Source organism: Gouania willdenowi, chromosome 17, assembly GCF_900634775.1.
Source record: "Gouania willdenowi chromosome 17, fGouWil2.1, whole genome shotgun sequence".
In the NCBI taxonomy this organism is placed as follows: domain Eukaryota; kingdom Metazoa; phylum Chordata; class Actinopteri; order Blenniiformes; family Gobiesocidae; genus Gouania; species Gouania willdenowi.
In genome coordinates, this window is record NC_041060.1 from 17,582,735 (window position 1) to 17,608,144 (window position 25,410).

The window sequence follows — 25,410 nt, forward strand, 5'->3', positions numbered from 1 at the left end:
GTTCAATTTGTGCGAAATGAAGCACATCTGTTTCGTGTACATTTTATTCTACGTCAACTGTGTAACATGATATTTACTTCCACTATCTTAACTAATGTGCTGGGCTGCCTGGCTGCCTATAGCAGTTCAACAATAACAATCTTTGCTTTTGCTAATATTTAGAGGCTAATAAGCACAAGCTGACAAACATTTACCCAGACAGTTTGATTTATCGAATTTATAGATAAAACAATTTTTATTTTGCAAATTCAAGTAAAAAAAAAATAAAATAAATATTTATATAGTTTTTTGTATTTTGCGTTCATCCTTTTGGGTTACCGGGGCGCAATGTGAGCCAACCTCCTCTTTGTTTGCATTTGTTTACCCTTTGAGTAGGCTATATGTGTGCCACTGGTGTGTTAATTGTTTTATTTGCACTATGCTGAGATGCTAAGAGAAAAGTTTCTTTTTTTAATTGTAACGTTATATGTAAAATATGTAGTTTTCTGATTTGTTAATCAGATAATTTAAGCTACTGTGAAGTTGTTTTTGCGCTTTTGCTTAAACCTGCGTTAAAGCTTGAAATTGTTTACTTTTTATTTTGGGATTGTTCAATGCATTTTAACTCTTGAGGACAATCACAGCAATAAAGTTGCACTTTTGATAATATAGCTGATGCCTGCACTCATTTTTAAATGCATTGAAAAAAAAAATTGAAAATCCAATCGAAACTCAAATTTTTCTTTAAAAAATCAGAGATTTTTTATTCAGGCAATATTGCCCAGCCTTACCAGACATCTATTTTTGAAAGACTACAAAGAACCTACACATGCTTTTGGACAGTAGGAGAAAAACAAAGAACCTGGAAAAAGTCCTTGTAGTTCGAAAAATAACATGCAAACGTTGAAAAACAAGTTTTTTAGAGAGCGCTGGTGATATAGTGTCTAGTATAGTGCAGTGTTTCTCAAATGGGGGTATGTGTACCCATATGGCACTACAGGGGGTAATTGTCTAGTATAGTGCAGTGTTTCTCAAATGGGGGTATGTGTACCCATATGGCACTACAGGGGGTAACTGAGAAAGAGAGAAAGTGGAAAATTAACAAATAAAATGTGAGATGACTGGAAATGAAAAAAACTATAGAATTATATCTATTCAGGAGCCACTAAATCAGTGTTTTTCAACCTTGGGGTTGGGACCTTATGTCGGGTCGCCTGAAATTTTAGAAACATTTAAATAGATTTTTGAATTTTGCAAATTACTATTCTTTATTTATTTATTTTCCATTAAAACAACACACAATCTTAAAGAAGTATTTAGATCTAAAAAAAAAATAACAATATAATTTTTGTTGCACATGGGTTTTGGACAATATAACGTGAATACTGGATTATCTATACTAGTACAGTGTCCGTCTGAAGTATGTATCCATATAGTGGGGGCTTGAGTAGAGTTGTCAATTATGGCCAAATGAGTATGTGTTTGAAGGTTGGATGTATAAAGAGGTGTACATAGTGTTATAAAGTAAAATAGTGTGGGCAATTTCCCTGGTTTAATTCTATGGGACATGTGCATGATAAATGTGTTTGTTGGTTTATTTTATTTTTTTTAATCATGTATAGCACATTGATTTGCTTTGTGTATGAAATGCGCCATGCAAATCAATTTCCCTTGCCTTACCTTACCTACATTCATGCCTCTTATAGATACTTTTCAGGGGAATTTCTATCATATTAATCAAATCTCAATAAGGATAGCTACAAAAGGCTTCTAATACTTTATCATAAGGTCCCCTTTTAACTTTTTGAATCTTAAACAGCTTGATAGTTTTGTTTTTTCCTGTTTAAACCTCTCTAGGAGTGTAAATGTACATGTTGCTGGTCTTTTGGTAAGAAACACATTGTGCTTTTGGATTATTCGGGATGACATATGATCAAAATTAGGGTATTTGGGTACAGAAAACAAATGAATGTATTAGTGCAGAAAAGTTGCCTTCATAAGGGAGAAGTCAATCAAACCGCAGCCCTTTAGCCATTCATTTAAAACCATTCAATACTGCAATGGTCAACTTGCTTTCACTAAAAAAGTATTTGTCTGCCACTGTGTCACCCAGTTGCTGTTGCTGATCACTTAATCCATTAGGAACATTTTTCCCGCCTGTGTCTGAACACGCATCGATTGATCCAACGACTATTTCTTTGAAATGAATGAGATGATTACATTCTGCCAATCACGCTGCCTCCCTGCCTGGGCTGCGATATATAGATAATCCATCAGTCTGCATGTTTGCACTAAATCACATCGGATTTAGGAAAACGCTTCTAATTGGCCAAAGGGATGTGTGTCAAACGGGCAAACTGTTGAAATGGTTGTGTTGCACAATGATAGCCTTTTCAAATTAGCAGTTTTCTACAACAAATATTCCTGCTGATTATCCATAAGCTTGGGGCGCGAGCACAACATCAACTGCGAGGAACATAAAAGATAAATGCCTTATTGTGGTATTAGCTGATTGAATGAGGTGAAATACCAATAAGAAAGTGGAATTATAGAATAAATGTGTCTTTAATCACTTCGCCTTGATACGTTAGAATCAGAAATGGCTTTACTTTGCAATTTCATTTTCTAAACCAGTGAATTCCCAACCCAACAGCTGTATGAAATCCTGTTAATGACCCCTGCTAAAAGCGCTGTTCGATTTATATATAAGAAAATGCTGTGTATGATGCATAGTTAAGGAGGACAAATGCCCGGCATTGCATCGGTCTGTCTTTTTGTCTTTTGGTGTCGCCTCATCACTGTTCTCTGTTCTATTTAATTGTATATAATGAATAAATAATACGCCTTAATAAAGATGAATAAGTAAACAGTCAACAAACAATCTTAATTTCCTTTACGGGATATAAGACTTGACTCTAAGTGAGAAAAGTATTTAAAACAGGACAGGAAAGAGGAGAGTGAACCACTGCAGATGCTGTGTTGCCAGGTTGGGTTTAGAGCAGTGTTTTTAGACACCATGGTGTCGTGGAATTTAAATGGGGTCGTGTGAAATGTCTAGCAATTGATAAAAAAAAAATACTGACAAAAACACATTATATAAATATGTACTGTATATATTATTTTCCAAATTAAAACACAAGGCAAAAATCTTAAACAACTGTGTTCTGTCCCTTCACTTTCTCAAAAATAAATTTTGTTCAAAAAACATGTAATAAATATAGAATTATCTGAAGTGGTGCAATTTGTCAATAATCCTGGCTGCTCTTTATTTGTAACATATGTAAAACATGATCAAAAACTTTAGTCTCTGGGGTCTCCAGAAATTTGTGATATCATAATGGGGCCACCAATGAGAGCTGTGGAGATTGGCACCAGCAGACCCCCGCCACCCTGAAAACAGGACCAAGTGGGTCAAGAAAATGGATAAATGGAAAACTGGGGTCACGGTCCAAAAAAGTTTGGGAATTACTGGTTTCGAGTCTCTGAAGGAAACATTGTCGGATACATTTTGGTGGAGTTTTTGACAGTCCGTGGGTATAAATACCAGTCACCATCTGGCAACACATACTGTCATGTGTGATGGACCAACAAATGCAGACATTATTGAATGTAAATCGCAAATAAACAGGAGACATTGAGTTTGAAGTGTTTGAAATGCTAAATGAGCACTGTGTTTTATAGTTTGAGTAGCACAGACTGCATACCTGAGCTAATGTCAGTCAGTTCTAGTAAAATAAATCTATTATTAATGTGTACTAATGTATAAAGACTGGTATTTTTCTGTACGTATCCTAGCTTTGTCCTCCTTTGGCCACGCTAAACATCGTGCTGAAACATCACTTTACTTTGAAAAGGCAGCACAAGTTGTGCTGGTCAATCACAGCAAACCAGTTGCCCTGCTAATGTTTTTTAATACTAAAAACAAAAGAACCACTTCCTCTGGTAAAGTCCTGAGTGGCGATGATGACAAACCAATTAGCCTGACTCATTAGCTTTGGGAGAGCATTAGAAAATAAAGCTGTGGCAGGATGGACTTTGCGCTGAGTGTTTTTGCATTATTGATTGTGAATTAATGGCGGAAGAAGCTGTCATTAAAAGGGTAAGGAATGGCTCCAGAAAACCTTAGTAATGGCAATGTGGGCCATTTAAGAGTCAGCTAAGATGGCTGTTAACCACTTATGAGATGGAGCCAACGTGTGGCTGAGGCAGAGAAATGGGAAATTGGCAACGACAATGGCTGAGAGATTGCAAGTTAGAGATGCTTTCAGCGTGGATGAAAACAATGATAATCCTGAATTATTATATATAACATCACAAAATGCTGCATTTACTTTGGTATTTTGAACCTCTCGGGTCAAAGAATCACTGGGGATTTAGAAAAATCTTGAGAAGAATTATAAAATGTCTTTTTATCAATGCTTTAACAGTGAGAGCAATTCTATCTTATTATATATTCACAGTACTGAGTTCTCTTTGGTCTCTTTCGAAAAAACTGTCAGAATTCCCTTTTGAAAGTTTGATTTGGTCTTTGCTAAACACTCTATTATTGTTATTTTTGGAAAAGTTTTACACATTGCATTGTGGGATATGGAGTTCCGTAGTGTTTTTACTTCATTCTTATCGTGATTTCTTGTGTTTCTTCACCACACAAGGAGGACATTGATTCTCTTGACAAGATTATTCATCTAGTTTGTTCTTGGTATTTCCCGTGATATCAGAATGAAGTAAAAACACTTCTATGCACCAGTTTCCCCGACTCCACATCCCATAATGCAATGTGTGTAAATGTCAACAGATAAAGATTAAAACAACTTTCAAGTGGCAATTTCTTTTTTTTTGAACAGATGACTTTTGATATATTGATCAGAGACCAATACAGAATGGATTTATCTGTTTAAAAAATCTTCATATTATGTTTCATTTACTTTGATCTCGTGACATGTTTCAAATGTCAACTATCAGTCTTCCTCAGAGGCATCTACTGATTGCTTTGATGTATACCTACGAGTTATTTCATCTGGAAAGCATCAAAGCATCTACTGATTGTTTTTAATGTGTCCCTATCACATCAGTGATAGTAGATTGACAATAGACAGTAGATGCCTCTGAGGAACACTGACAGTTGGCAGTCGAAGCAGGTTCGAAGAGAATTTCAAAGTAAGTTTCTTGGAAAAAGTTTTTCTGAATAAATGAAACCTTATAGCTGATATCCAGAGTTTCTGAGAGGACGTCTCGATGTCCCGCCCTAAACAGCCTCACTTCCTCCCACTGCCTCTGCCACTCTACCAGAAGCCACGCCTCTACTTTTCTGCATGCGCATCGCGGAACATAACAAGGTCACGTTGATATAGGTCTATGAGTCAGGTAAGAGCCAAAATCATATTTACCTGTTTGTTGTTGTGATGCACGGCCTTGTTTCCATACACAGTTCCTCATTCACTTTGATTGACAGTCTCAAAAACAGGAAGTGTAAGCCTATTGGCTGGGCACACTCTGTGATTGTTTCCATTTGTATAGGGCTCTATAGGACGAAGGAGGGACTTATATACATTAATGTATATGAATGACCACCGGCAGTAGACCATAGTAAAAGACTATTTCGGTATTTTTTCGCATACATAAAGAATGATACATAAACATAGATTTCTCAGAAACTCCGGATATCAGCTTTAACATATTTAAAAAAAGAAGATAAAATGAACTTTCTGGAATTAATTAAAAATGTGTCATGTCCAGCAGCTTTAAAGCAGATGGAATTGAAGTTTTGCTTGGAGACTGATGCACACAACTTGGCAGCATGTGTGTTAATGTTTGTTCATAACTGTTTGTGAGTCTGGAATCACTGAAGGATCAGGCCGACATCTAGCTGTCACTGAACTGAAGGCAGTTCTCTTTCAAAACTGAATCACAAGCAACTTTCCTGTCATGTTAAACCTGAACTGCTTTCAAGGGGATCAAAGCACATTGTGTGTTTTGCGTTGCTTATTAACCAGTTTTGCTCTGGTTAGACTTTCATAGTCCTCCTTGAGTTTCCCCAGTTTTCAAACCTGGATGTGTTTTTCTGTCTGGCTGAATGCCTCAGTTTGCCACCGCACCACCCACGCACTGCTGTAACATTAAGTTGCTCAACAAGTTCAAAGGGGACCGTGAGCAGTTAGTTTGCATTGCAGGTGTGTGTGTGTGTGTGTGTGTACGTACGTTTCAAACTGCATGGCATGCTGTGTGCTGCAAGGTAGAAAGGCTCCAGTGAGCAAGTGAGTACCGTACTCACTGAGTAACACAGAAAAACAAAGCAGGCACTGAAGAAAAAGGATTTGCAGATGAGGTCTTCACTGTAGTACGCTTCACATTTTAAGGCATGCTTGTGTGTACATACGCACACACACAGAACAACAACAACAGATTTGTCTCATTCCTGCTTCTCGCTCACATACCCAGATGTTTGAATCATGCTGCATGCGTGCTAAACAAACGTCTGGCTTTTACAGCACCTGCATTGATGAGATTTTCCTCTGCATACCAGCTGCATGACTATCTTTTACTTCTCCGTAATTATATAGATGGTTGCAAAGGTGTCATCCTCATTTTTTATCCCCCTCAAGAATACAAGCAGGTTTGTGAATAAGGCAAAAGCAAAATAATTAGAACTTTCAGTTCCTCTTAAAACAAATTGTCTTCCAGTTGGGCTGTTTGTTCACCAATTAACCTATTTCTCAAGTTTGGAGATACATTCCTTAGTGAGTAATATAGACTGACATAGTAGTATAACACACTATTACAGACATAGGTAACTGGTCCCCCGGGGGGCCACATGCGGCTCTCTGTGTAATTTTGTGTGACCCCCAAAACAAAATTGTAATCCATGAGTTTGGAAATTATTTGGAGCCAAAGGTAATACACAAAACCACAGCAAAATGCACAACATGTAAACAAAAGTACACAAAATAGTTACAAAAACACAAAAAGATTTTTAGAAAATACAAAAAATGATTCTTAAAACACACAAATTGACAACAAAGATACATTAAACAACCACTTAAACACACTGAAACAACAATTTATACAAAGGGGATTGAAATGCCAACGAAATTACACAAAATGACAGAAAAATACACAAACTACCATCAATAATGCAAAGAAATTACAAAAACACACATGATTAAAATAAAACACACAGAAAGGCCACAAAAACTGCCCAAGTCACAAGAAAATGGACTAAATTAATAAAATAAAAAAACGCACAAAATGTCTAAAAACTAAAAAAAAAAAAAAAAAGGAAAGAAAAAGGAAACCACACAAAAAAAAAACAACAAAGAAAAAACCTTTTGTGCTTTTTTTCTGTCAATGCTCAGATTGGTCATTCTGACATGAATGTTGATAATGTGGCCCTGGGATCAGACAATCACATTTTTGTGGCCCCATTGTGATAGAGGTCTTCTATCTCTGCACTATTTGCTATAAAAATAAACTAATGTTGACATTGTCTATTTTCATCTTCTTTGGCTAGACTTTAAAAATAGAAAATGAAAAAAAAGCCCCTGATAACATTGAATTTTAATGCGGTATTAAGCATTGGCAATAAAATGCTTTTCCAAACAGGGCATCAAGCATTATGACAGAATAACAAAATAAAGAGGCTGCAGATTAACATTTTAATTTGCAGATGCCACGCCAACATATTAAACCAACATTTGTTTTCCTTCTGTCCAATGATTGTTATAGTGCTCCGTCGATGCTTTGATTGGCCTCGATTTATCTGGTCTCCTCACATCACGCACACACACATATATACAATCACTCCACATTCATTTCAAGTGCCTGGAAACTGGCACTGGTTCCTTTGGTTACAAATGGCTTCATTCAGATCATCCATACGTGCAATGCGTGATTCAGGACACCGTTTTTTTGTTTGCGCATCGACGTGTGGAAACATAGTCGGGAGCAGCACCGCCATATGTGATCACTCAGAGACTTGACTTAGTAGAAATCAAATCAATTCCAACACACAAACATGCTGCAAGTAACTACTGTATCATCCTTCTCATCCCATCCATCACCCTTCACTCACAAGCTGGGGTAGTCCTCCTAATATAATATACGGCCTCATTTTCAAATGTTACTGGTTGGGATTCAGTTCGGATTGTTTACTGCTGACAAACCCAGAATATTAAATCTCATTAATTCACAGAAGCAAGCGACAGATGGAAGGCTGCATATGTCTAATATTTGAACTGCATCTGGTTGTTGGCAGACAGAACTGGATCAGAACAGGAAAGTGGAAAAGCTTTAAAATTTCACTTCACCTGAAAAAAGTTCACGGAGACTGTGAAAGAGTGTTTTTTTAGTGGGAGGAGTGTATTGTGTTTAGCATAATGTTTGTAGTGGCACATTTACCTTCTTTGACCAGATCAGGCATGGGAAACTTTTATTACAGCAGGGGCCAAAGAAATGTGATTGTCTGATCTGAGGGCCACATTATCAACACTCGTGTCAGTATTTAGAATAATGAAGTCTGTTATTTTATGTGATTTTGTTTTATATATTTTGTAGTTTTGTGTTGTTGTTTTTATGTCATTTTATATATTATGTTAATATATATATATTTTTTCTGTCATTGAATATATTTTGGAAGTTTTTGTGTCTTTTTGTTATATTATTGTGTATTATTCTGCCATGTTGTGTATTTTTGAGTGATTATGTATATTCTTATTAATTTTGTGTATTTCTTAGTATCATGTGTGTTTTTGGAGTCATTTTGTGCATTTTTGTTGTTTTGGAGTATTTGAGTCATTTTTTGTGTAATTTTCTTGTCCTTTTGTGTGTTTTTTAGTAATTTTTTGCATTTTTGCTGTTGTTTTTGCCATTTTTGTGTATTTTTGTTGTCCTTTTGAGTATATTTGTGTAATTTAGTTGTCAATTGGGATTTTCTTAATCATTTTTGTGTAATTTAGTTGCACTTTTGTGTATTTTTTGCCTTTTTGCTGTTTTGTTTTTTAATAACGTTTACTTTGGGGGCAGCGCAAAATTAGACCGAGGGCCGCATGTGGCCCCCTTTGGACTAGATGTTGAACTTTCCAATATTTATTAAATGATTAGCATTACCTAATAATGTGTAGCATGTAAGCGTGTATTTCAAGTACTTGAAATGCAGTGTTTTGTTTGTCCGTTTTTTTTCTCCACCTGTCTATGAAAAGTCCAGCTCTCATACAGTCTTTCTTCTGAAGTGTTTTTCATTCTTTCTTGGGTTCTATTTCAGCACCAGTAACACATCCCAACTCTGGACCCAGCCCCAAAAACATTCTTCCATTTTCTCCAGTCCACAGCTCCTCTCTGTCATCCTGCCTCACTGTGGAGAGGTTGATCCATCATTCGCGCACACGCACGCACACACGGACAGACTCGCCCACATGAACACCATTCCAGGGATAGCTTGATCCATCACAGATGCTGTTACACACACAGACAGACACGCTCGCACATGGTGCATATATAAAGAAAACACATGAGAGCACACACATTTTTGCCCACATGGATGTCATTTCGGCAGCTTTATCCATTGCTCACTCACTTTCAGTTACTTTCAGACTCACGCACACACGCATACGATTATATTACCAGGTAATTGGACAGAACGCTGGCAAGGGGTAATGATTCCTGAGTGATTCAGCCGGAATCAGCAAATCAGTTGCCACGAGAAGTCATTTCAGCATGATCGACATGAAGTGATGAATTGTCTAGTATTTACACTCATCTCCAATAATCATTTGAAAATCAAATCCAGCATCATCATAATGTTGACAGTTTAGAAAGAATTCAAAGTCCTTGCAATTATTAACACAAGCAGGAATCACATTAAAGAGTAAAACTGCATCTTCAAAGCTGGCCCTTCACCAGCTTTTTCAGAGAGCATACACTCGTCCATGAGGACAGAGGATACGAGTATGACTGCACAGCTTCTGTCGTCCATTTGTGAAAGCATGAGCATTGCAATCCAAATCATGCAGCAAATCTTTTCATTAGGGATGAGAATTGATGAGAATTGATAAGAATGTAGCGATTCCGATTCCATTATCGATACTGCTTGTCGATTCAATTCCTTACCAATTCTCTTATCGATTCTCTTATCGATTCTCTTATCGATTCTCATTGGTTGAGGGAATTAACTCTTAAGTAAATTGTCTTTGTCTCTTTAATTTCCTGCAGGAATATCAGCTTTCTTTTAATCCACCAGGTATAGATTGTTTTCACTGGATAATAATATATACAAAAGCGCTATATAAAATTGATTAATTATTATTGTTATTATTATTATTTGAGGATATTTACAGTGCTCCTTTTGGACTTGAACAACTTGATCCAAAACTAATTGAGATGTAAAACAAATAATTATTCTGTAAAAAAACATATTAACCAAAAGTACAGCTGCACTTATTGTTATGTACGTATTTAAACAGTAAAGCTTTAGTTTAGGCTTTGTTTACATTTCTATAAATGGACCTTCAGAGACGCCGTCCCCGTTGTTACATGTGACGTCATCAGCGCTGTGTGTGTGTGTGTGTGTGTGTGTGTGAATGTGTGAAAGAGCAAACTAAAGACAACGATCAGTACCAGTCCGCCTCCCGTGGCTGGCGGCGAAGTGTGTTCTTGCTGAAGTTTGTTTTCGGAAGGAAAGTCCATGCAAGAAGCAACTTTTGCCTGAGTGCACAGAACCCGGAAGTGAGTAGCGTAGCAACAGAGAAGCTACAAACACAGCACGGAGGACAGCGCCGCTGCGGGTGGAGGAGGTGGATTCTCCACGGTGGACAGCAAATAACTATATGGTAGAAGGAGCTTCACTTGGTGCTAGCATAAACACAATATACAGGACCTGGAGAAGTTTATCGTTACGTATTTGAGATGTAAGAGGAACCGATAAGCTGAATTGAAAAACAAACAAACAAACGATTCCTAGGAATTGGATTACCGGGAACCGGTTCTCAGAAAGAACCAGTTTTCAATTCCCACCCCTACTTTTTGTGTTGATTTCAATCCAAAAACTTACTTAAACCAGGCTAGCAAATGGAGATGGTTAGAAATATTGTGCTTGTGGCTTTACAAGGAATAAGTAGAACAGTTTAAACATGCGATGAGTTGTTTTTTCCCAAATTCTTTCAAGAAAATATAATTCTTAATACAATGGACATAATATACAAATGTTTTAACTTTGAAGTGCTTGAAAGCCAATTGAAATGCAAGCATGACTCGTGCAGGTACCTTACATATTTAGGGATTTCATGAGCGAAATAGGGCCCTGAGAGGTTAATCTGGATACTTATTAATTATTAGAATCGACTAAAATCAAAACCGAGCTTTAATTATTCCTGGTTTGATTCATCGTCTTATTCAAATTTAAGTTGTGTTTTCTTTTCATAAAGTTACGGCTAAAATCTACCGAATAATTACTTTCAAGCTCAAGAGAAGCCAAAAACGATTTCTCCTTTCTAACTCCTGTTCAATAATTTGGAGGCACTGAGGCTTGTAGAGAAGAAGCTCTCGGCGAGCGAAGCAAAGTCTAAAGTTGCATGGCCTGCTGCTTTCTTAAACCTTGTTTCACCTCATCTCCTCTGCTCCAATGAGGCTGTTCTTCCACTTTTAAAGGCTTTCTACCTTTATACAAAACCACAAAATTTCACTTTTTTTTTTTTTTTATTCTTCAGTGATTTTGTGTGGCTTTGCAGCAATTTGGTTAGAAAAAAAAAACAGAGATTATGAGCTTCGCCTTGGAGAGAAGCCACTCACTCATCTGTAGCGCACAGGCTCTGAAACAAGATCTACATTACAAAGACATTTGACTCTACCAATAGAACAGAGTACACAACACACATGCTGATCTCTGTTCAAGCGTTACAACTGTTTGTGTGCAAAAACACTCCACTCAGTGGTTTATTGCTTCATGTTGAGTTGTTTTGTTTTGACTGGCTGTCTAAGCTGACACCCCTGCCACGGTCAATCACAATTTATTTAGGTAATTTCTAAGAATATAGGGTTTTGAAGAGGGGCACCCACTGAGCGTTATGATGCAGTTCCTGGTTTATCCAACACTTTGATGCCTCATGCAGGCTCAATGATGGGTGGATTTTTATGACCTAAGAAATGATTGTGACTCTAAACTTGTAGTTTCTAGTTTGACTGAGTGCTTTTACATTTGTATGTTTTTATTGATGCCACACAACGAAAAATGGTGTAAAGATAAAAGATTTAGGATGATTGGGGTGTTTCCTGTCACGCATGATCTGATAATGTGCAACATATTCTATTCATTAACTGTACCTAATGTTTATGAGGAGCTTAGAATAAAGATTTGTGTTTTCTGATCCCACTGACTGGAAGAAGAAAGAAAAACGTCTTTGTTACTGGTTTTTAAAGAGGAAATCTCTTGATGAATATATTCTCATTTGACGACATGTATGAGATACCTGTTTTGTACTGGTGGCACTTGTCTTCCCGTGAGTTAAGATGAAAGTTAGCAGGTAAAATAGACTTTTTAAATGAACGAGATAGTCTCTTGGTATAATAATGGTTACCTCGATAGAAAAAAATGACAAATTCCTACTGAAGATCAAGAGACCAGGATGCAGATACTTCAAACTTCTTTGCCTTTTTACCTCCAGTTTTAATCATTAGTGTATCTTATAGGTATAAATATTTTTAAGATGCTCAAAGTTTGATATCCGGAGTTTCTGGGAGGATGTCCTGATGTCTCACTTCCTCCCACTGCCTCTCTAATCTACCAGAAGCCACGCCTCTACTTTTCTGCATGTGCATCGCGGAACCTAACAAGGTCACATTGATATAGGTCTATGGGTCAGGTAGGAGCCAAAATCATATTTACCTGTTTGCTGTTGTGACGCACGGCCTTGTTTCCATGCACAGTTCATCATTCACTTTGATTGACAGTCTCAAAAACAAGAAGTCGAAGTCTATTGGCTGGGTGCACTAGGTGATTGTTTCCATTTGTATAGGGGTCTATAGGACGAAGGAGGGACTTAAATACATTAATGTATATGAATGACCACCGGCAGTAGACCATAGTAAAAGACTAGTTAGCTATTTTTTTTACATTTACATTTGGGCTTCTGGGAAATGCTTCACAATACCATGTTGACAGTGAATAAACACGTGAAACAGAGAAGCAACGCTGTGCAATCCATTGATTTCAACCATTACCAGCTATTTAAACTGTAACGGATTACAGTTACTCATAATATGTAATCTGATTACATGTATTCCATTACTCCCCAACACTGCGCATGAACCAAAAATCTTTAGTACAAGGTTGCTTTGCAAGTTCATGTTGAAACTTTGCTCATAGTCACCTTTTTGCCTATTTTTTTAATTCAAAAAAACAACTTCAATTATAAAATAGATACAGTAAGTAGCTCTATTTGTAAGTTCTACAAAATGAGTGTGACAAGTTGATCATACTTTTGCGTATTAATCACAATTAATATGATTTGCCTAAATCAGGTAGTTCCAGCCAGGCCTGTAGAATGTACTGAAAACTAACTAGTAATTTTTTCAATTTACAACTCAAAGAGAAGCTTTAAAGGAGTCAACATGATGATGGATATAAGAATTTTGCCACATTTTTACGAATAAGGAAGTTCAGCATGTAAACTATATGACATTAGTATAGAGAACATTTACAATACAACAGCTGCTCCAGTCTGAGACGAAATCCCAGCTGATCAACAGTAGAAGGAACGTGATACATTTTTATTCAACTGAACCTGAACATACTTAGCCACCTTGTTTGCGGGCTGTAAAAGTTAATTCCAGATTGTTTTCACCCCAGTGCCTCACACATGGTCCTTCCCATCGACTCTCCTCATGCCAAAATCCCTGCCATGGAATTCAGCAGGGCTTTGAACAAAAACGAATAAACCTTTACAGCAGGATCTTTTTGATATACTGTGGAATAAAGTAGCCATATGGAACTGAATGAGAAACAGTGTGTGCTTTAGCACTGCGAGGGCGTATAAGGTAAAGGCCCTATCCGCATTTGCATTGCTAATCGTAAATAAATGCAGTGTTTTTTTTTTTTTTTTTTTACTTTTTTTGACTTTAGAGATATTGTTATCTATAAAAAGGTTTATGATGGATTAACTCTAGAGCAGTTTGTTACATCAGACGTCTACAGTGATAAGATGACGCACTGTTGATTTTCCAAAAAGATATATTCACATCAAATTCCTTTTTATCAACTGAAGTCAAGATTTACTTAAAAATACAAAATTGTAAGCTGACAAATACTTTATTTAAAAAGAAATGGTCTTAGTGATACAGTGACATATTGAGCTTTGCTAAGCACCTATAAAATCTATGGCTATGGTGGAATGGCTTCTTAATTAGTGTTTTCTTCTATTCCTTCTGTGGCCTGAAGAAATTATACAACTATTCATTTTCAGGGAAAGGTTTGGTAAATATAGACCAGAGGTGGCAAACGCATTTTAGTTCAGGGGCCAAATACGGAGCAGTTTCATCTCAAGAGGGCCACAGATTTTATGCAGGAAAACAAGTGATTTCAACATTATTGTGCCCTAGTTTACACTTCTACATATACATCAAATACAAAATATGTAAGAAACCGACAATAACAAGCAATAAGTGACGGATATCAGTCCCAAGAGTCTGCACTTTAAATTTCCTAGATGTGTGACCAATTTCTATTAAATTAAGGGAAATGTTATGTAATAATTTGAGAAAAATCTAAAGATTTTGAAAAAAATTTGAGGGGTTTTATTCAACAATTTAACATTAAAATATGTAAGCCCTTGTGAGCCCCTGCAAATATTGTTGAGTTTCATTCACACAATGATACAATATGTGTGTTTTCCCTGTAATTTTGCGGGCCAAATTAGATGCTCCAAAGGGTCAGATTTGGCTCCCGGGGCCTTGAAATCACATATAAAATACTTATAGAATGATATTAATTCTAGTTAATTCTAAGTTTAACTGCTTCAGACATGTTTGGAGTTGATCATTATTTCTAAACCAAATGTTAATTTTAATTTGAATGCCTTTTATAAGATGGTTTGTCCCTCTTTCTTGCATTACAAGACATTCCAGACCCGCTTGTTCCTTCTTTAAGGGTCACAGGGTGTCACCCTGGACAGGGCGCCATCACAGGGCAACACACAGACAAACAACCACTCACACTTGCAATGTAGGGAATCCAATCAACCTAGCAGTCATGTTTTTGGATTGTGGGAGGAAGCTGGTGTCATGTACTGAGTTCACATTGTACTGAGATTGTATGCTTATATATGCGCCGAAAAATAATTTTTTTGCTAAAAAAAAAAATCATTATTTTTTGTTTTTTGTTTTTGTTTTCAAAGTGAAGGGACACGTGTTTTATTTGTTTATTGGATTATGTTAGGGTTAGGGTTATAATCTCATTACAGAGGTGAACTCAGACCATGACACTGGAATACCCGGAGAAAATTCACGCAAGCACAAGGAGAACATGCAAACTTCACACAGAAAGAGCCCAAGTGTCCACCCCAGGGCTTGATCCCAGGACCTTCTTGCTGTTACGTTTTAGGCTCATGTACCCCCTTACCCCCAATATTTTCCAATAATTTGCTTATAAAACTATATAAAAACAACTATAAAGCATAATGATGGAATAAATCACTGATAATACACATTTAAAAAAATCTCATTTTGTAAATAAGTGGAAAGAAACAGACAGAACAGTATTTAGTGGATTGTGACCCCAGTTTGATATCAAGAATGTCTGGTGATGTTTTCACTGCGTTTTAGTTGAACTAGATTTATATTTCACAAAGTGAAAGTATAGAAATATAGTTGTTTAAGATTGTGTTTTATTATGTAAAACAAAACCCTGTAGAAACACTGCACTAAGCCACCTTGCACCCCATGACAAGACACTTTACTGCATTCACACATATTGATTTGATAGCATCTCTTAAACCTTTACAATTTCATTCCTCCAATGGCGGCCCACGTTGTGTTTTTAAAAGGAAAAAACTGTAACGTGTTAGCTGGTAAGGATTAAGAAAGGGTCTAAACAGAGGTCGTGACGTTTTTGATCAGTTACAAAATAATGAAAAATGTTTTTTCTCAATGTTTGCTGCTTTTTCCTGCAGTCCTCAGATTTTTTTTTTTTTTTTACCACACTAATAAACAACCTTGTGTAGTTTGTGAATGAGACATTTTGTCTCTTTTCGTTACAGAATGCAAAGAGACATATTGTGAGAAAACCCGTCACACATTAGCACTCCCATTAGATTCTTGCCAAGTGCTTCTTTATGAAAGGGTTTTGCAGGATCTACGGCTCATAAAATGACTTGCTGTCCTGCACAATTTTTTTCTAGGTGGAAGAGAGGGGAAGCCATGAGAGCGGTGGTGTGGGTGAAAAATGCGTACGCATTATGCAGGCTGTCACTTGGGGCGAGTCTCATCACAGCTGTTCCGCGCCTACGTAAGGCAAAGAATATAAAGTATACGAGCCAGCTACAGCAAACTTTGGTAAATGTGTTAGCCATGTGTTAGTGACATGAGGGAGGTGCATCTCTGTCACTGAATGTTTTATGATTGTAAGAATTCTGAATACTTAGGGTTTTTTTTTTTTTTTTCATTAAAACTACAAGTTTATTTGCTTTAGTTTCAGAATTTCTGCAATAATGTATGAAATAGATATTCACGAAACATAGTGATTGCACAATTTTGAGTTACCATTACTTACAGAAATAGATTTTAAAATTTTGGAGGGGATCTGGATTCATATACTGATTCTGTATCAGTTTCAAGAACCAAAATAATCCCTCTTTCTCATCTTTGGCGAAATTTCAAAAATTCCTATCTCGGTTCGTAACTGACTGATCCTTTTCATTTCTGACTCAGTTATGTTGGTTGGTTTCTTCATTTTTGCCACACTGAGTTTCATCTTCATCAGATACGGTTTGCACATTTTGTCATGTTTTTTTCCAAATTAAAATGGGGATGCCCTGGCCCATATATTTGGATCTACTGTATTGTCATTAACGGGGATAGAAATTTCTTCTAAGCCATTAAAGCGTGAATGATCCTGGTACTATTTATTTATTTATTTATTTATTTATTGTTTAAGGGATGTATTTTATATATAAATATGTCCATCGTGAGGGGAATGGACAAATGTGGGCAAATGTGTGCTTAATATTACTGTTTGTAAACTATAAATTAGACTGTATCACTGGTAACGCCTGAGAACTAATTTGCTCACAGAAAAAAGAAGGAAGGTTTTAGCTTTTTGGACCTTCTGATATAACTTCAATAACAGGTGAATGTAGGATCTGTCATTCAAAGATGTTTAAAAAATGAAATTCTATATCCTAATAAGTAAAAATTGCAACATTTTTTTAAGGCTCTGTATACAAAACATGAACTGGAATTAGAAAGTCCAAAAGCTTCTCCAGCTTTGGCTTTATTAATTGTTCATTTTCTTGTAAAGGATCCGTTGTGTAGGCCTACACACGTTTTTCTAACTTCATAATTGTTCATTGCTCCATTAGGCTCCCATAACACACTAAAGTTCACAAACAAACACACAGACACACACCTCTTCAGACTCCCAAGTATCTGTGCTGCCTCATTGCGCCTCTCAGACATTCAGACAGATCGTTGAGGTTAAGTGGAGCTCAGGGAAAGAGCCCAGCTGTGATGAGGGAGCGAAAATCCCATAATCCACCAGTTTTATGGCAGGTTGGCACTACAGGAAGGGGTTGATGGGAAATGTGGTAATAGCGGTACTGTGTGTCATATGAAACAATGAATGTGGAGAAAGGAGAGGGAACGTTTTGGCTGGCCGTGGCGTGAGAAGAATACAGTATTGTCGTGTTTTAAACATTGTGATGGCCGTGTACAGGCAGATGCAGGCACTGTGGGTGATACAAAAACGAGGGCTGTCACTTTAACGTATTAATTGCGATTATATTAATTAGAGGAAAAATTAACGCGCTAAAAAAAAATAATGCCGTTAATCGCATTTTTTTGGCGCTCCAAACAGTGTGGAACCATTCTTATTTTAAGAGTTCCCAGTATACCCATAATAATAATCTGCTTTGTTTGCGTTAATTCTGGCTATTAAAGACACCGGATGGAAAACGCTAGCCTAGTTGTGTGCAAATTGTGCAAGTAAAAGTTTGCGTTATCACCGGAGCTTTGTCGGCTTCACTACCACTCGAATGTAGCGGCTAGCGCGGAAACTCAGACAGTGCTAGCTGCTACATGCTATCATACAAATGAACAAACTCACTGGATAAATATTATTATCTGAAGGAGAGAGAAAGCAACGCATTCGGTGTCAGAAAAGTGTTCTTACTGTTTATAATGTGCTAACTTACAGTATATGATGTTTTATTTCACTTTTATTTTCTATTATTTGGGGATTGACAAAGTTACACAGCAACATGACACGTAGCCGTCGGGACTATCTCAAACACAGCGGAATGTAAATTGCTACGCCTGCATCTATTCGAGTCTGTTACAAACAAACAATAAATGACTTTGTTAAAGCCACTTTGTTATACATCAATGTTTTGATCTGCCACAATAATGTCATTTAATTGAAAATACCTCAAGTTGAAGGCGTTTCTCAGCAATTTCTAGGTGATTATAAAAAGAGATGAATTAATTACAGAGCGTGATTTATTTATCACACATTTTTTCTTATCTCTTGACAGCACTAACAAATATCTATATGAATCTGAAATTTGCAGAGTTAATCTAGAGACATGCACTCTATACACGTCCCATGTTCAAAAATCACTCATGAAACTAAGAGGATTGATTAAAAAACAAATGGTCTGTGAAATAAAGTCCAGCTACTTATCATAACAGGTAGAAATGTGCTAGAAGTTTCATATATGGCCTTCACCATCCTAATATCCTTATGTTTAATATTCAAAAAATAATGGTTGACTTTCTTTCTTTTTTTTTTTTTTTTGCTTCATATTTCATGACTTTTCCTGATGTGATGGGTACAATTGATTAAGCATAAAACTATCATGATGATATTTTTTCAATGTACTGAACTGTACTTGACCCCAGGCTGTTTTAGCTGTGTAAAATGTGTCTGTGTGTGTGACCAAGATCATTTTCTGGAGGCAAATATCTCTGGGGTCAAATTGACCCCAAGGGTAAAATGTCTTAGTAATATTTAAGGATAATGTGAAGGTTAAATTACTCCTCAAAGAAAAAACATTTGTTTATCAGATTGTTTTTCCTTTGGCATTTTGGAAAAAAAAGCCAAATGTGATCATTCGACTGTGCAAACAGTGCTGTCACTTTAAAGTATCTGAAGATTAACAATTATGTTTCTGTAGGGCATTTTAACAAATAAGGTACCTGAGCAGGTTAGCCTCACTTGTTAAAATGCTTTCTACATGTGTAACCTGCTGACAATCAGTCATAGATTGAGATCTAAAAACATAGAATACGCCAACGTACAGTAGGAGGCCTGTCAATCACACACATTGTCTAGGTATTAGCCTCCAAATGGCTTAAGTAATTATGGATCAATCTGCGATAAAGAAATATCATGTGCTTTTATTGTTCTCCTACCTTAAAGTTTGTCATATCTTTCTTACTCACCAATGTTAATACTAATAGCTCTGATTTAATCGACTAAGCCAAGATTTTGATATATGGTGTACGTATATCAATCAATATCCTTTATTTAACCAGGTAAAAAACTCATTGAGATTTAAAAACCCCTTTTACAAGAATGACCTAGAATAAAATATAGACATTTATCTGCACTACAGGCTATTTATGGCTAAAAGAAGACAGTGGACATTTGTTTTTTTCCCATCAAAAGTGATATTAAAGAGTTGATGCATGCTGCTTTGAATCAGGATGGGTTTTCCCTGCGGATGTGCTGGCAAACAGTTGTGTTTAAGTTGTACGCTTTGTGTTTAAACTACATACAGCTCAGCAGGGGACACCATTTCCATTTCCTCGCCTGCAGGCAAGAAACCTAAGCTCCCAATTACTAATTAAAAGTGAATAAAGAAAACCAAGGCAATGTCCTGCAATAACATGCATTAAAAAAATAGGTAAACAATGTTGTTCCCATTCATTTTTTGGAGAAAAGAGTTTCAATGGAGTAACATTACTTCAGTGCATGTCCTGTGACTGTTTCCCCTTTAAAACCCTTTCCCACTAAACATCTGACATCCACGGACCTCCACATCACATTCATATCGTGTCGGTCGTTCTGGTCCATATCTGCACGTATATGTACGACGTCCGAAATTGCTTGGCATCTGGACTTTGATTCAACATTTAACGTTTAAAGCAGTTTCTGCACATTTCTCACATAAAATTTTGCCTTATTCAGATTCAAATTCAGCCTTACAAACCCACACACAGACGCGTGGCGTGCATGTGTATGTGCTTCTGTTTATTACAAATCATTATTCAGTATTATCTACATTTACTAAGGGCTTTTTTCTCCCATGCTCGTAAGTAAAAAAAAAAAAAAACACAGTGGCGCTGTTTTTGGCTGCGCGCTATTCTCCCCCTGTACTTAAGTCAGTCACTTCATCTAAGTTACGCACTCTGGGGGGAGCGGCCCTGAAATGTGGGCGTTCCCATTCTAATCTGGCCTTGCGCGTATTCTCCCGTCTGCTCAAGTGCAGCGCCCTGAGAAGGTGAAACATTATATTGTACAAGAAGTATGGACTTAATTACAGTTTAAGCCACAGGGACTCATAATATTGCAGAACAGACTCCAGAAAGAATCCATCCAACGTGACATTGTCACCCAGTCACGGGAGTGGTGGGAGTCACACAAGCACGCCAAAGGATTGACCATCAGCATTTCTAATATGTTCACATTTACCAGTTCTAGACGGGACAAAATGTGCTACATTTCATTATATTTTATCTGTGTCGTCCATCCTTGTCCTGGAAGGGAGTGCGTTGCGGAGCTGATCAACTCTGCGTGTGCTGCGGTGCACGCGTCAGCTGCTGCAGCTTGGTAAATAAAACTCTGACAGACGTCAGACTGATTAAACTATTTGAACACTGTGTATAAGCCACAGTTTGATCCACTACAAGATTCCTGCGTTTATTTCTGAATGCAGGAATGTAAGAAGTTAATAAAATCAGGCTTTCCACACACACAAACGTTAATCTGGCATTAATATGAGAGGTAAAACAGATTTTAACTGTGGTTCGGACAGAAAAATGTGTCCGATCTTCACCCTGCAGTAATCTGATCAAATCAACCTGTTACATTGTTTATCAACAAATGAAAAATGTGCTTTATCATTTCCATGGATTTCAATGACATTTACAAGCTTTAGGAAAACGTTAAAAAAAAAAGTACTATAATACAACACGAGCTGTGTTTCCATTACAGTTTTTCGTTAAATAAATGTGATATTTCTAAATGTTGACAAAGTGTAATTGCACTTTTAACATGTTTTCATTGAAGGTTGTTTTAGAGTCTTGTAACACCTGTGAAATCTCATTCCGCGAGACTTCGCTGCAGAAAGATGGGCGCTCAGAACCTCCTTATAACACTTGGCATTCATTCATTCGTTTGCTGTTTAATGCGGCAGTAATTATTTTAAAGTATAATATATGCTAGGAAATGTCTCGGTCTCCTCTTCTGTCCACACGTACCACTCCATGTTTTCTCTGAGAGAAGTGGTCATGTGACCAGGTACGTCACGTCATGTGACCAGGTACGCCATGAAATTGCGGAACAAGTGTATCCATTGCGCTTTTGGGACACATTTCAATATCGAAACGTCTGAAATACCTCCTCATGAAAGTGTTTTTGCGATAGTTCAGCGGTTTTTCAAAACTCAGGTGTTTTCATTGCCATTTTTTTTACGAGTTAGATTTTTCACATTTAGGATAATGGAAACCCAGCTATGTAAAACAGTTTTATTTTATTAAATTATTATCAATGTGTTGATTTTTAAATAATCCCTTCGAGGCAGGCTTTGCTTTGAGACACCATGTGATCCTTCGATGTCGGCTCTTCCTATCATAGTGATGCAGAAGTGTTGGATTGTTCACCCACTAATAAGGAATGTGAGCAGGGTTTAGATCGGCATGAGACAGATTAGTTATACCCTACTGACGATGTGTTGTTGTAATAGTAATTATATTTTCAAATTATTCAGTGAACTGTTTCTCCAAGTTTTTTCCATAAACTGAAACTTACAGAAAATCAACTCAGGAAGTGCAAAATAATAATAATTGGGATTTAGCTACTGTACTTCATCTTGCTCAAGTCACTTTACGATTTTCTTTAAGCCTCAGCAGTGGTATTTTTCTCCACGCTTCACTTTCCGTCTCTCTTCTTCTCATCACCATAAAAGCAAAGTTTTGTGGTACCAAGAAAAAACGTCCACGTCCTTCTGAAGGATTAATCTCCACGTTGCAAAGCTTTTGATTCATTGCCACTTACAAGCTTTGCTTTGATGCTGATTAAATAGGGAAAGATGAAATGGAGGATGGGACAAACTAGAGGCTGGCGATAGATATCTTTTAATCCATTTATCTAACTTTTATTTTTTGAAAACAAGCCAGACAAACAGCTAAATCTGTGTTTTCATTGTACACACTGAATTTAACCAGTAGCCCATACTGAGCTATATCATGTGCTGATAAAGGCATAATTCTCATTTGCAATAAAACGAAATTTTAAGTAACATTCATCATTTTGGGTGTTTTTTCCTCCAGCGCAGCCAGTGATTCATAATTCCGGTCATTTGTGACTGTCATTTAAGATGTTAGCTGTAAATATGGGCTGCTCATAGCAAGAAGTGACATGACAATAAGAATACAAGTGAGAGGTCATGTAATAAAGAAAGAGAAAAATAAAAACACCCTGAAAATAGAAGCTGTCCTGAGTCTTTAATTTAAGGGAATTCATTCTCTGTGGAGTCGTGACCCTGCCTCAGGCAGCCTGAGGTCAACCTGCAGTCAGGGTCATCAAGGTTGTCACTGGCCTACGGGTGGGAGGAAGCAGTGACCCTGCAGGCAAAGTAAAGCCAGTAAATAAAAAAGAAATGGAGCAAAAATGACAAGGTGATACACTTCTTCCTTTGTTGCAGTCACCTGGAGCAGTGTTCAGATTGACAGTAGTTTAGCTTCCTGTGGGTGACATGTCTGTCATTTTGCTCAGAACTCCACGCAGTTTTGCAACACTGCATGTTTTTTCCCTCACATATCAGTGACGGAGCATCCAACCTCTGCCCTGTAATAAGTGCTTCTGACAGATGCTTTGTGCCACTGAATAGACGGTCGGACAAATTCTACAGCATTCATCGTGTAGAAACAGCTGTCAAGTCCACGTTTCTTAAATTACCAACGTGTGAGGTAATTGAGGGGAGCACTGTTTGTGGTTTGTGTGTTCTCAGGTGTGAAGCAAGAGGACATTGTTAGAATTCCTATGTGAGTGTGGAACAATGATTATGTGTCTTGTAGAGAAGCAAGAACATATATTTAGCAGGAGGAAAAAAAAGTGCGTCATCAAGTATGGATTTGTCAATGGCAATTTTCAAGGTAATGTATTCTCAATACTTAGCTCATTTCTCTCACATTTAAAACAACATGTTATGTGATTGTCAACATTAAGGTTAAAAGAGATGCAAATTTAAATCTAAATGCTAAATTGAAATCTATATGCTCAATGTGTCAATAAGTAGAAACCTAAACATTTAGAGAATAATTAAATCACCAAGGAAGCCAAAGCCTTTCCGTGGCTTTAAATTACTAGGCCACGCCCACGCTGAACTTTATGACCAAAGGAAGTGTTAAAAATGTAAGACTGATGTTTGAGCACAAAGAGTGACTAGGATTTCCTCTCTGTGCATTTATTTAGGTAAACCTGGTCACATCTAACATCCATCTTCTCTTTCGTATCCATGGTTGGGCTGTGGGGGCAGCACGCTGAGCAGGGATGCCCAGACTTTGTTCTCCCTGGCCTTGTTGTCGAACTATTTCCGGGTTCTCGTGGCGTTCCCAGGCCAGCCGGGAGACATAGTCCCTCCAGTGTGTCCTGGGTTTTCCTTGGTGGTGTCGTGACGTTTGGATGAATGAGATAGAGTCTAGCTTTAGGGTTGCTGACACAGGGTTTATTTGGTCAAAGGGTTTTGGGAACAGACCGGCCTGGTATTTGAAGGTAATCAAGTTTTCACTGTGTGTGCTTCAGTGAATCTGCTGTTGTTCAGTGCTCTCAGGGTTATGTATGTTGCTGGTAGCATTACGCATAACGTAGCGGAGCGTCCTCGGGCAGAAACCTTGGTGAATGCTATCAGTGTACGATGGTTTCTGGTCTGCTTGGGGCAGTCTGACCAGAACTGACCAGGAGATAATTCTGTAATTACAGATCAGGTGTCTCCTACCGGTGTGCGCTGAACACCTCTTTAAAGAGGCGTCCTTAAAGTAGGTGCCAGAGTCACCTCATCTGGCTCTTCTCAATGTGAAGGAGCAGCGGCTCTACTCCAAGAGTGTCTCCCTGAGTTTTTCACCCTATCTCTGAGGGAGAGCCCAGTCATCCTACACAGGAAGCTCATTGAATTATTCAGATTTAAATAATATCAGGCTGTAATGGGTTCAAGCTTTGAAAGAATTGGGTTTATTTAGGTTCGGCCAAATTCTTTTGGACAAGGGTCTTGTTGGGTCTAACCTTTAAGGTCAGATTACAGCACATCATGATTATTGATGTTGCCCTTTAGGCCTGGGCAATATATCGAGATTCAAGATATATCGAGTTTTCTATTTTGACGTTAAAGAGAATTCCAATATTGAATACCACGTTTTGTAACTTATTTTGTATTAAAATACTTGTTTTAGGAGTCGCTGCTTTTGCTGCTTCTCAGAATTATATGAAGAGCACAGATAGATGGATCACTTTCCCTAAACAATCCTCACGACAGAACTCACTCACACGTGCTGTCCCTTACAGCAGAAGAAGCCAAAAAGTGACGCGTATTGTGCAGCTGTTTGTTAATAAATGCGCCTATGTGGCATTTTGCCGCAGCACATTTAACCTAGAATTGTATTTCTGGTAAGACTTGATTAAATGTATATCATGTATCACTATTTGGAGGAAAAATATCAAGGTATGAGTTTTGGTTCATATCGCCCAGCCCTACTGACATCACTGGGCTCCATATGAAACCAGGGGCTGAGACCAGCAGCTAGAAGTCAGGGGGACGCTAAGATAGTAAATACCTACCCTACCCAGCAGCTGACTCACTCAGGAAAATGTGTGCACTGTATATTTTGTGTGTGCGACGACGTGCACGGACATGCCTGAGGGATTCGAGCTGCTGAAGTGTTGGACTTGACCTTTGACTGTGTCTGACAGCCAGTTCAGATGCCTGTGAATTGTTGACCCCATCAGGTAAAAACAAA